At 38.0% G+C, this 11,195-nt stretch overlaps 3 pseudogenes; 2 read left to right on the top strand and 1 right to left on the bottom strand.

Annotated features, from left to right (window-relative positions):
• Window positions 1–3,763: 3,763 nt before the first annotated feature.
• On the bottom strand, window positions 3,764–5,687 carry LOC114080745 (large ribosomal subunit protein uL10 pseudogene; annotated as a pseudogene).
• A 3,028-nt stretch (window positions 5,688–8,715) lies between these two features.
• Window positions 8,716–10,531, top strand: LOC114080754 (G2/M phase-specific E3 ubiquitin-protein ligase pseudogene; annotated as a pseudogene).
• A 14-nt stretch (window positions 10,532–10,545) lies between these two features.
• Window positions 10,546–11,195, top strand: LOC139701313 (G2/M phase-specific E3 ubiquitin-protein ligase-like; annotated as a pseudogene).

Raw genomic sequence — 11,195 nt, 5'->3', positions numbered from 1 at the left:
AGTAAAGGAACAGCATGTACACAACACACCCCTAAGCCTTCTAAGACCTCCACATAGTTTGATATGGATGTACATTAAGTTCATATAAGGAGAGAGGCAGGAAGTAATACTGAACAGCCAGATCAGTGCTAAATCGTTTTGTTTGCTTATTTCATTTTGGTAGTGGTAGGGACCAAACCGAGGGCCTTGAGCAAGCTAGGCAAGCATTATACCACTGAACTAACACCCCAGGCCTACAACAAATCCTGATGGGCTGCATAGTCTACACTAAGGAGATTAAACTGTATCCTGGAAGAAATTAAAAATTACTGAAAAGATGAATCTCAATATAGTTTGTTTTTTAGAAAGAATCCTCTGAACTGACTGGTAGTTTTACACATTAAATGGTTATATTATCATTAATTCTTTGTATGTTTCATCATAATAAAGTGAGAATACTCTACTAGTGGGATGAAGAAGGGTCTGGAGGGGTACAAGGCTGAATACAGGGACCAGTTATAGGCTATAACTATCTTCTTTGTGAGAAGTGATGAGGATCAGAACTAAGAGAGTGACACAAAGGAAAAAAAAGTAGACAGAAGAGATGATAAGGAGCTGAGCACACAGGCCTTGAAGAGGGACTGGATATGTTTGGTAAGACAGAAAGAATTCCAGAATGTCTGCCAGGATTCTGGCATGGGTAACTAAGAGGAAGTATTCTTTGAGAGGCAGATAAACAGATTCAAGAAGAAAGAAGAACGCACATTTAGATATATACTGAAGATGGCTGTTGAACATCCAGACAGAAATTCCTAGCAAACAGGAGTACTTATGAGTCTAGAACTTAAATGTGATAGAAGGGTGGAGATATCCATTGTTGAGTCATCAGCACAGAGACAGAAGCTGAAGCCATAAAGAGACAAACTGCACAGGCAATATGAGGAAAATACAACCAGGGTTATGGAAATACCAACATTTACAGGGCAAGCGAGAAGTGAGGTGTCAGCCAATGACATAGCAATAGAGAAGTATATTCTGTATATATGTGTTTGTAGTTAATTTTCTTTATATTTTGTTTATTTTTAAATGTTTATATTTTAGTTTTAGGTGAACACATTATTTTATTTTTATGTGGTGCTGAGGATCGAACCCAGTGCCTCATGCATGCTAGGCAAGCATTCCACCACTGAGCCACAACGCAGCCCTGTATATTATGTTTTGACACATTAAAAAACTTTTCTGATTTGGGCTAGCCAATTCTTAGAGATTTGAAAAAAGGATAAGTCAGGAGTATCTAAAGCCATATCTCCTCCATCTGGCCCCTCTGCCCCTGGGAACAATATTCTTCTGACTCAATCATCCCAGGTACTAGGCAACCAGGGACCATGCCTGCAGTTTAGAGCACTCTGAAAGGATCCAATCTAGCCAGTCCAATCTTAAACTAATTATCAGTTCCTGCCTTGCCTTTCCCTAAGAAACTCTAAGAAACACTCTGGCTTAATGCTTTCCCCTTGCTCTTGCTGCTGTCTTCTGCCTTCTGACCACCCTGGCATCTTTCCCTGTGGTCCTATGTGGGTTCTGTGCCTCTTGTCACTAGCATCTGTATCATAAACTTTGATTTTCTCAGCCATTTCTATACCTCATCTCTTGGCTATACCTGGCTGACCACCACATGAAAGAGTAAGATTACATCATAACACAAAAATAATAAACAGTGACCCCAGACAGATGAGAATCATGAGAAACTAAAATCATGAGAAGAGGGTTTAAAGGAGGAAGGGAAATACAGTGTCAAATGCTGCACAGATATGAAATAAACTGAGTCTTGAACTTGGCCCTAGGTAAATTTTTCCCTAATGAACTTTGCCAGACTGGTTTCAGTGGACAGAAACCTGACGGCAGTGAGCAGAAAAGGTAGAGAAGTGTAAACTAAAGGCATGGTGTATTCTTTGTAAAAAGACTCCCTCCATTGGGGAAAGGAGATAAAGGAGTGCACAGGATTGAAGGCAAGGTATCAGTTTTGTTTGAAACTAAAGAAACTTGAACTATGAGAAAACTAAGGCCCAGGGAAGTAGTGACTTGCCTGATAATCCACAGGGAGTTAAGATTTTGACTCAATTTGTAGGTGCTCCTTCTATTCCCTGTACACACTTATACTGAAGATGCTTGTATGTTTTTACATCTGTTTTAAGATGGGGCTTCCTATATCTTCTTTCTAAAAGATTGATAGTCAGTGCTGGCTTCACACAAAGGAGGAACAAGCTACCTGTTACCAGTAAGCTTACCAAGACCTTTGGATGGAGACCCAGAGACTTGCCTTTTAAAATGGGGAGATGGCAAAAGTTCACTCTCTGATGAGGATTCTGGTTTACTTGTGTACTTTTGAATGCTTAGAAAATGCTTCTACCAAACTATGGTTTTATCACTTCACTGAAAAAGATTCTGGAAAATTACCAATAGGACAGAATATGGTGGTATGGGGGAAAGATGGTTCAGTAAGCTCTAGACAAGATTCTTGGGCTATTTGCACAGACAGATATTATGCATCATGAGATGAGTTCACTTCCATTTAGAAAACAGTTTGTACCACTAAATAAAAAAAAATCAGGAAAAATAAAAGGCAATATCTTCATATTATAATCACAGATTTAAGAATTGGAAAATTCCCTGGTCCACCCCATTAAGCCCACTTCACAGCTTTTTCTCCTCTGACATTTCTAATTTTTTTTATTATTTATTTTTAATATTTATTTTTTAGTTGTAGTTGGACACAATACCTTTATTTTATTTATTTATTTTTTTTATGTGGTGCTGAGGACTGAATCCAGGGCCCTGCACATGCTAGGTAAGCACTCCATGGCTGAACCATAATCCCAGCCCCTCTCCTCTGACATTTTTTAATCTTTGCTTTCTTTGTGATTTTTTTCAATGATTATCATCGACTTCTGTAGTAAAAATAATCCTCAGGTAACAAACAAAACTTGCATGTTCCCTTCTTGCCCTCTCCTGTAAAAGTCCCCTACACAAAGAACTCTTTATGTGGGAGGATGACACTGAGGTGAACTGAAGTAGAATTTTGGAACTTCTGATCAAAACAACTCATGTAATTAAAGGCGCAGGGGCATGAGTGTGATTCTAAACCAATGCCTCAAAATTTGAAATGTTTTCTTAAAAAGTAAGGATTGAACCCCAGGCCTTGTACATGCTAGGCAAGTGCTCCGCCATTGAGCCTATTGATCCCTAGCCCAATAATTCTAATTATTATTAGCATTCACACATAATCTTTCTTTACTTTAGCCTAAAGCACTTTGAATATATTGCAGTAATTCTCACAATAACTTTATGAGGGAGAGGTAGCAAAGATAATTATTCCCATTTTGTTGAAGATATAAACCAGGCAGGGAAAGACAATATTTTTCCAGATCAGAAAAAGTGAGACTATAATTTTGTGAGGAGAGGAGGCCTGGGGATTGAACTCAGGGGAGCTTTACCACTGAGCTACAATCCCTAGGCCCCTCCTCCATTTTTATTTTTAGGCAATGTCTCACTAAATTAATGAGGCTCTCACTAAATTGCTGAGGCTGGCCTTAAACTAGCAATCACACTGTCTTAGCCTCCCGAATTGTTGGGATTACAGGCATGTGCCATCATTCCCAGCTGGAAGTCTGTAATTTTAATTTTTTTGTTTAGTAATCTATTCATCTGAGTTTCATCTAAATGCCTGGACCTGTGGAGGATGGTCAGTACATTTGTACAAGGGTAGGGGAAGCGAGAATGCAGTTTCCTATGTGATGTCAAGCACTTCAGGGTTGTAGGTGCTGCTGTTGCCCAACACCTGCTGAGTGAGCAACCCAAAGGAGAAGGGTGAGAGGTTCAGCATGTTCAGCAGTGTGGCTTCACTGGCTCCCATTTAGTATATCAAATAATGCCCCTGGAGATTTTAGTGGTGATGCCTAAAGCCTAGAAGGATGAGGTCTTCTTGTGCCAATAGAACAATGTTCTGGGATGGCACAATGACTTCACATACAGCAATGGCACCAGCACCAGTGGCAGCTGGTACCTTACTGGACAGCAGCATGTCCCTGTTCTCAGTGATCTTGACCCAAATCCAAATTTCTATTCATTGGTGAACAGAAATCCCACATTCCCATGAATGTGAGGCAACAGTTTCTCCAGAACTGGGTTGTTTCCCAGATGACCTGGGATGGCCTCACACATCATAGTGTTCTTGCCTATCAGCACCACAGCCTTCCCTCAGAGGGACATATGGAACTGCTGCATCTTCTTGGAGCCTACATTAAAGAGTTTGGGATAATCATCCAAATGTTTGGGAGGCTAAGGCAAGACGATCACAAGTTCAAGGGTGGCTTTAGCAACTTAGCAAGACCCTGTCTCAAAATAAAAATAAAAGAACAGGAGCTATAGTTTAGTGCTATAGCACCCCTGATTCAATCCCCAGTACCAAAAAAAAAAAATTTTTTTTTGGATGATATTAAGTAATAGAACTTCTAAGTCACCCTGCTTTCCCTGGGCATCTCTGTGATTTGTTAGGGATTTTCCTGCAGGGTTTAAAGATGATGTCACTCTCATGAGGATGCCTGGTGAAAGAAAGGTGCTATGCACCTTTGAATACCCTTTTTGTTTGGAAAATTTGACACCTTATGAATTCTGCCTCTCCAAGGAAGACCAGAAGATCACTCAGCCTTCCATTTAGCTAGGAACTGTATTATGACTTGGGTTCTGCCTATGAGATGCAGCCTTTCAGAGATTTTTTTTTTTTTTTTTTAAGGTGAGCAATGTGACGAAAGTTTGTGAAATTCAGGTTTTGGCAGGGAGGCTATAGGGGCAGAGTTCCTGCCCCGCAGAACTCCACATCAACTGTGCAGTGCGAGAGTCTAGGCTGTGAGCAGCAACAATAGAGGCTCTACTGATGTAGTCTCAGATGTGAATTTGTGTTTGGATATTCCTGACCACATAGGCTCTAAGCCAGTCATTTCCCCAAGATTCTGAGCTATCCCATATTCTTTAATAAATCACTTCCTATTTTCACCACCTAGATTGGATTCTTATGTTTGCAACTGAGAACCCTAAGGAGACATAAATATTATATTGGAGGCACAGAGAGAGTATTTGACTATATCAGGAGGAAATCAGAAACTTTGTGTGTTAAGGGGGAGCTTTGCATCTGAGCAGAATGTCAACAAACATAGATGGGAGAAGGGGCTTTGTAAGTTGAAAGTATAACAAAAGCAAGGGACATTAAGATACATATCAGTAGGTATATGGAATAACAAGTTGTCTAATGTGGCTTAAGATGTTTGGGGATAGAGCTGGGCACCATGGCAAGTACCTGAATTCCCAGCACCTTGGGAGGCTGAGGCAGGAGGACTGCAACTTTGAGGGCATCTTTAGCAACTACTGAAGTCCTAAGCAACTTAGCAAGACCCTGTCTCAAAATAAAAAATAAAAAAATTAAAGGTCTGGGGATATGACTCAGTGATTAAGCACTCCTGATTTCAATCCCTGGTATCAAAAAAGAAAGAAAGAAAGAAAAGAAAAAAAAAGATTTGGAATTGGAAAAGAAAGAGTGTTACATTGAGAATACAAGGCTTTTCAAAGTAACAGACTTGATCCAAATCCTGCTGTGCTTTTTTACCAACTATGCCTTTGGATAAATTATATAACTTCTTGACTTTCAGTGTTATCATCTATAAAATGTTTAGTGAGCCAGGTATAACAGGCACTCACCTGTAATCTCAGCAACTTGGGAGTTGGAGGTCAGTTTCAGCAACTTAGTGAGGCCCTAAGGAACTCAGCAAGACCTTGTCTAAAAATGAAAAATATAGAGAGGTGGGGATGTCCCTGGGTTCAACCCTCAGTACCCCCCCAAATCAGTGTGGTCTGGTCCAGAAATAAGGACTCAAATAGGTGCCATCAGTGTTTCCATCAGTATATACAAAGGATAGGCTTATTAAGTTGGACTACTGATCTTCCTTGAGTGGATTATCCAAGACTTCTGCCTAATAAAAATACAAAAAGTTAAAAATTTAAGAATATTTTTTTAAGAGTAGTTATTTTCCAGGTGCAGTGGCATATACCTGTAATCCCAGTGGCTCAAGAGTCTGAGACAGGAGGATCTCGAGTTCAAAGCCAGCCTCAGCAACTTAGTGAGGCCCTAAGCAACTCAGTGAGACCCTGTCACTAAATAAAACACAAAAAGGGGAAGAGGATGTGGTTAAGAAGTGCCCCTGGGTTGAATCCCTAGTACCAAATATATATATATATATATATATATATATATATATATATATATATATTAGTTATTGATAGACCTTTCTTATTTTTTTATTTATTTATATGCGGTGCTGAGAATCAAACCCAGTGCCTCACACATGTCAGGCAAGTATGCTACGCTAAGCCACAGCCACAGCCCCAGGAAGGCTCTTTTTGATGCTAGAATTCTCCAACACCTTGTGCTGGTTTGTTCTGCCTCCAGATCACTGGGTCAAGCAAAGATGTAAATTATGTTAATTGTGCCCTGCTCATGGGAATGTAAAATGGCACAGCTACTGCACAAAGCACTATAGAAGTTCATCCAAAAAATTAATAACAGATTTTTCACTTGATACAGCAATTCCATTTGTAGGCATATACCCAACAAACTGAAAACAGGGATTCAGAACATTGCACATCTATATTTATAGAATTAATAATAGCCAAAAGGTAGAAGCCACTTAAGTGTCTTATCAATGGATGAAAGGGTATAAGAATATATAATATAACACGGTATAAGAATACAGTGTACCATCCCTAAAAACTAGCAAGCAAATTCTGACATAATGCTACAATGTGAATGAACCTTGAGAATTAAGTGAAAAAAGCCAGTCACAAAAAGAAAAATAATATGTGATTCCACTTACTTGAAGTACCTAGAGTAACCAAATTCAGAAAGTAGAATGGGGATTGCTAAGGACTAGGTGTGGGAAATGGGAAGTTATTGCTTAATGGATACAAAGTTTCAATTTGGAAAGATAAAGATATAACTTCTATAGCATGCTCTTTTTAGGTCTTTAGGGAATAGACCGAGAAGGGGAATAGCTGGGTCAAATGGTGGTTCCATTCCCAGCTTTCCAAGAAATCTCCATACTGCTTTCCAAATTGGCTGCACCAATTTGCAGTCCCACCAGCAATGTACAAGTGTACCCTTTTCCCCACATCCTCGCCAGCACTTGTTGTTGTTTGACTTCATAATGGCTGCCAATCTTACTGGAGTGAGATGGTATCTTAGGGTGGTTTTGATTTGCATTTCTCTGACTGCTAGAGATGGTGAGCATTTTTTCATGTACTTGTTGATTGATTGTATGTCCTCCTCTGAGAAGTGTCTGTTCAGGTCCTTGGCCCATTTGTTGATTGGGTTATTTGTTATCTTATTGTCTAATTTTTTGAGTTCTTTGTATACTCTGGATATTAGGGCTCTATCTGAAGTGTGAGGAGTAAAGATTTGTTCCCAGGATGTAGGCTCCCTATTTACCTCTCTTATTGTTTCTTTTGCTGAGAAAAAACTTTTTAGTTTGAGTAAGTCCCATTTGTTGATTCTAGTTATTAACTTTTGTGCTATGGGTGTCCTATTGAGGAATTTGGAGCCTGACCCCACAGTATGTAGATCGATGTTCATAGCAGCACAATTCACAATAGCAAGACTGTGGAACCAACCTAGATGCCCTTCAATAGACGAATGGATAAAAAAAATGTGGCATTTATACACAATGGAGTATTACTCTGCATTAAAAAATGACAAAATCATAGAATTTACAGGGAAATGGATGGCATTAGAGCAGATTATGCTAAGTGAAGCTAGCCAATCCCTAAAAAACAAATGCCAAATGTCTTCTTTGATATAAGGAGAGTAACTAAGAACAGAGTAGGGTCGAAGAGCATGAGAAGAAGATTAACATTAAACAGGGATGAGAGGTGGGAGGGAAAGGGAGAGAGAAGGGAAAATGCATGGAAATGGAAGGAGACCCTCAGAGTTATACAAAAGTACATACAAGAGGAAGTGAGGGGAAAGGGGAAAATAATACAAGGGGGAGAAATGAATGACAGTAGAGGGGGTAGAGAGAGAAGAGGAGAGGGGAGGGGAGGGGAGGGGGGATAGTAGAGGATAGGAAAGGCAGCAGAATACAACAGACACTAGTATGGCAATATGTAAATCAATGGATGTGTAACTGATGTGATTCTGCAATCTGTATACGGGGTAAAAATGGGAGTTCATAACCCACTTGAATCAAAGTGTGAAATATGATATATCAAGAACTATGTAATGTTTTGAACAACCAACAATAAAAAAATTTTTAAAAAAAGATATAACTTCTAGAGTAGGATAGTGGTAATGGTGGCACAACAGTGTGAAAATACTGGGCCAGGGATATAGCTCAATTGGTAGAGTGCTTGCTTCACAAGGCTCTGAGTTTGATCCCCAACACCACCAAAAAAAAAAAAAAAAAAACAAGGTTAAAAAAAAAACCAACAATGTGAAAATACTAATGTCGTTGCAATGTACACTTAAAGGTGTAGAAATGGTAAATTTTATATTATGTACATTTTGCTGCAATGTAAACAAATAGGTTTTCATAAATCAGACAAAATGTCTATAACCACTTGAAAAAAACCCACTAGAAATTACATAAGATGGTATTGTCACACAAAATTTCCTAAAGAAAACTTTAATTTTGCCAGATGCGTTGGTGCATGCCTGTAATCCTAGCAGCTCAGGAGTCTGAGGCAGGAGGATTGAGAGTTGCTAAGCAACTCAGTGAGACCCTGTCTCTAAATAAAATATGAAAAAGGGCTGGGGTTGTGGCTCAGTGGTCAAGTGCCCCTGATTTCAATCCCTGGTACAAAAAAAAAAAAGACAAGTAAAAGAAAACTTCAATTTTTTAAACTAATATATATATATATATATATATATATATATATATATATATATATATATGTTTATTTATTTATTTTAATTTTGTGGGATATTGGGTGTGGCTGCTTATTGGCATTATATAATGCAGTACAAGAAGGGAAAAAAGACACAGCCGCTCCAGAACTTCCTTGGTGTGCCTTTTAAAAGGAATGAAAACAACTCTGGTGACTCACAGAACCTTTCTTGTGTGTGTGTGTGTGTGTGTGTGTGTTTTGTTCAAAAAAAAAAGATGACTGTCCTAATAAATATGGAGAAAAGAAAGCTCATGAGAAATGGAATTTCACTGTACTTCATTATTGTTTGTTGATGTCAAGTGGAATGACAGGGAGTAAAGAAGGAGTTTCTGGTGTTTAGTAGGAGACATCAAGAAGGAGGTGATAGAGTTTTTAAATTGAAATGTGGTGTTTGCAAGAAAACTGGTGCTTTAGTTGGATATATCTTGATATAAACAAAGTTGGCATTTTCCATGTAGGTGTCATAGAGAATGTATTTTCCAGGTTACTGGAAATTTTGTCCCATCTTATTGGAAACATCAACCTGTTCAAAATAAGTATAATTGGTTATTACAGAGACTCCTTACTATGCACCACTTACTTGGAATCTATTGAGCTTATTACAACTTAAAGCATATTATGAAGTACTTATTGTAAGGATGCTTGGTTTCATCAAACTGTTTATAGGTTCAAGCAATAAATTTGAGAGTGTTTTTCTTTAGGGGTACAATATGCAAAAATAGTGATGAGATTTTAGGAATGGGAATTCATATTTCTGAAAAAGATGCATCTTGGGAATTAGAGGGAATACTTATCAAGAGCTTCTGCAGCACAGAAGTGTTCAAAGACGCAGTTACAGAGAAGGGTGAGACTATAATGCACCTGACAGTAAATGGGAAATAAAGTGCCATCACTGTTGTGGTTCTGGCAGAACACATTTAGCCTGTTCCTCAGTACAATCATGGGAACAAAATTGGAAGTATTTGAAATGTAGAGGTATTATCTACAATTTAGATTTTCAAAAAAGCAAAAAAAAAAAAATGCACATTACCTAACTCTAATAATGTGATAAATAATGACTATTGGAGGAGTCATCACTTAAATTACCCAGTCACCTGGAACCCACTACAGCAAGGCAGCAAGTTTAGAAAAGATATTCCAACTATACCAATAAAATTAAGATTCCAAATTAAACACACACAGACACAGACACAGACACACACACACACACACACACACAAACACACAAAAAAATCACTAGCTGGGTACAGTGGCACACACCTGTAATCCCAGCTACTCAAGAGGCTGAGTCAGAGGATCTCAGGTTTGAGACCAACCTCAGCAACTTAGTTAGTGAGACCCTATCTCAGATGAAAAAATAGGCTGGGGATGTAGCTCAGTGGTAAAGTGTCTCTAAGTTCAAACAAACACAAAAAACTAAAAGATTACAGATCAATGAAACCACTACCTAGAATATAGCCCTAGATGGATTCAGAAACTAAAACTTAATCCTTCAGACACAATTAAAATGGCATATGTTAATGAAAACGATAATTTTGAAAGAGAGCATTCTGGATCAAAGCAAGAATTTCTAAAGACAATTTTTCAGACTTCGACATGGCACAAATTATAATTATAATTGGTATAAAGACTACAATGAATATAGCTGACTTGATAATAAATCATTCCAATAAACTACCAGGAGCTTACTGGATATCTGAGATTTATAACAACATTCAATGAAAAATATGTGTTGTTTTAAAAACATATCTGTCTACAATGTAATTAAGAAAGTCCAAGTATCCTTTGAAAGTTTTAAGCGAGGTCTAAAAACTTTTGGTATTTTGGAGAAAATTCAGACTTATCTAGAAGCATTTTATAACACCCTTTCACATAACCTTGATAATATTTCTATAAAAACCATTACAGTAACCCATTATCTGATATACACGTTTTGAAATAGTTACAGACTACTGAGGATAGTAAATCTGCTATAGTGAAAGACATTTTTATTTTTGCATCTGGTTGCATTCCCATTCCACCTGCTGGATTTAAACCCACTCCTTCAACTAAGTGTCTACATATGAATTTTTGTTGTTGTTGTTGGAAACAAGTGTAACAACTGTGTAGCACTTCCAATCACCAAAGCAAAAAGTTTTAAGAAAATATGGATTTTGCTATAAAAAAAAAACACTGTAAAACTAGAAAAGGAAGAAAGTTCTCACTACTTGGACATTAAAATGTTTCTTTGA

Source organism: Marmota flaviventris, chromosome 2 (assembly GCF_047511675.1).
Source record: "Marmota flaviventris isolate mMarFla1 chromosome 2, mMarFla1.hap1, whole genome shotgun sequence".
Lineage (NCBI taxonomy): Eukaryota > Metazoa > Chordata > Mammalia > Rodentia > Sciuridae > Marmota > Marmota flaviventris.
Note: the sequence above shows the minus strand (reverse complement) of the source record. Positions and strands in the feature narration are given on the sequence as shown.